Source organism: Tenrec ecaudatus, chromosome 7, assembly GCF_050624435.1.
Source record: "Tenrec ecaudatus isolate mTenEca1 chromosome 7, mTenEca1.hap1, whole genome shotgun sequence".
Taxonomy (NCBI): domain Eukaryota; kingdom Metazoa; phylum Chordata; class Mammalia; order Afrosoricida; family Tenrecidae; genus Tenrec; species Tenrec ecaudatus.
The window spans coordinates 31,145,339-31,148,085 of NC_134536.1; positions in this window are offsets into that span (position 1 = coordinate 31,145,339).

The following is a 2,747-nucleotide window of genomic DNA, read 5'->3' on the forward strand; positions in this document are numbered from 1 at the left end:
CGACAAGTCGGTTCTGGAACACAGCGACGTTATATGCAACAGCACAGAACACGGCTCAGTCCTGGACCTCCCTCCCATTTGTTTGAGCCATGAATGCTGGAGCCCCAGGTTGCAGCCACTGTGTCAACCCATCTCTGTGAGGTCCTTCCTCTTTTATGCTGCCCCTCCACTTTAACAAGCATGACGTCCTTCTGCAGAGACTGGTCTCTCCTGATAACGTGCCCACAGTATGTAAGAGGAAGTCTCCCCACTCTGGCTGTACTTCTTCAAGGACAGAGTTGTTTGTCCTTTGGGCAGTCCATGGCACTTTTGATATTCTTCACCAGCACCACAATTAACATGCATTGATTCTTCTATGAGATTCCTTATTCGATGTCCAACTATCAGATTGATGTGAGACCAATGAAATTGCCATGCTTGGGTCTGGTGGACCTTAGTCCTCAAAGTAACATCTTTGCTTTTTAGTACTTTCAAGACATATTGTCCAGCAGATTTACCTAATGCAACACATCTTTCGATTTCTTGACTACTGCTTCCATGAACATTGATTGTGGATTCCAGCAAGACAAAATTCTTGTCAACTCAATGTTTCCCCCCATATTATCCATTTCCACTTACCTATTGCTCCAGTTGTGAGGGTTTTAGACTTCTTTACATTGAGTCGTAATCCATACTGAAGGCTGCAATCCTTGATCTGCATTAGCAAGTGTTTCAAGTCCTCCTCGTTTTCAGTAAGCAAGGCTGTAATATGTGCATATTGCAGGTGGTTAATACACTTTCTCCCAAGCTTGATGCTGTACTCTTCTTCATTAATCCAGTTTCTCTGATGACCTGCTCATCATACAGAGTGAACAAGTATGGTGAGAAGATACAATCCTAATGCACACCTTTCCTGATTTTAAACCAGGCAGCATTTCCTTGTTTTGTTGGCAAAACTACCTCTTGATACATACACAAGTTCTGCATGAGCACAATGAGGTGTTCTGGAATTCCCATTCTTCACAAGATAAGAAGAGCAAATATGTAGATATGCATCTACGAGCCAAGGAATGTCTGGGGTTACCAGATGCTGGGAGATGCGAAAAGACTGTCTCCTAAATGTTAGCGGGAACAGGAATAGCCTCTGGAACTCGGAGACAGTGAAGTTCTCGAGGGATTAGCCTTGAGAAGTGTGGGACAATAAAGCTCTAGTCTGATAGGCCAACTCATCCATGCCTTGGATGACAACAATCCTCGGGAAGTAATCTACCTGGATTGTATTTCACTTTTCTAAACTTCAATTTTCTATTATGTAAAATGAACACATTGGTTAAATTTTTTATTTTTCAAATTCTATAAATCTACAGCTCCACCCCAGGAGCACTTACGCACCCATGTAAAAGGAGCCTTGAAATCCTACTGAGGTCCTCACAAGTCAAGTTCTCATATCAAATCATGTTGTGTTGGATGCATGGCAGTTGATCTTTTCCCACCGTCCAGTCCTTCCCTTCACAAGTGTGATTTACAATAATCCTCGGCCACCCACACCTGTCTCAGCCTCTACTTACAGAATAACTGACTGGTCGTAGTTGGAATCGAAAGGAGTGCTGCCTGGGAATGCACGTGATAACATAAGGTTGGGGCCTGAATCAGTCATTGCTTGGCAGGTAATGAGAACATCTTCGCGGTGGTAGGGGAAGCTCAGACATCCACTGGCACAAGATAGGAGGTCTAGTCTTCAGTCTCTCACCAGGAGTGAGTGGAGGGTGTGGGGTGGTGAGAGGGAGTGCATCATTAGCAGCTTGATGGATGATACAGTAGGTTTAAGGATAGCAGAGATGAATGGCTATTGCTAAATGCCATTGATGAACCAAAAGACAATGAACAGCTGAGGGTGAATCACAGGCTGTTGAAAGCCATTATGAAGGCCAGAGGGACTCTTTGTTTACACATAGAAAAATACCGAAGGCAGAAGTGGGGGGAAAAAAAGTCAGTTTCAAGCCATATTCAAGTCATTTTCAAGTCATATTGCTGAATATCAACGTCAGCTAAGGGTCTCACTAAGATGTGATGGATAGGATGTATGCCCCCGCCTCACCCTAAATGTGTATTAAAATCCTAGCCACAGGCAATTAGCATGATGAGGTAATCGTGCAATTAGTGGTGCAATTGGCTGTAGGTAGAACTGATCATCTCTCATAAGGCAATGCAATGCAATGGACTCCAGGAGAGCAACAACTGTGAGACTGTGACAGGCCTGGGCAGTGTTTCCTTCCATTGTACCTCGGTCACTATGAGTCAGAACCGACTCAGTGACCAGCACCTAACAACCACCACCACAACAGTGCAATGCCGCACAGCTATTTGATTATGTTACCTGTTGTCCCATCGGTTCGGACTCCCAGGGACTCGATGTGCAACAACAGAATAAGACCTTGCCCGGGCCGGAGCCATGCTCACAACTGTTGATCGGTTTGAACTCATGGCTGTAGCCACTATCCATGTAATGTTGTATAGTGTGGTTATTTCATGTCTTGGAAGCTAGTCACTTTCCATAATGCACAAGGCTAGCAATCTACTTCCAACATTAGCCAATAAAAATGATGTGGATCATAACAGAAGATTGTTTAACACAGCACTGGAGGATGAGCCCAAGCATACCAAGTAGTGAAGATGATGCCATAGGATCCAGCTGTGTTTTATTGTTTACATAACGTAGCCAGGACTTGGAGCCAATTTAATGGGAACTAATGACAATAATATGTGAT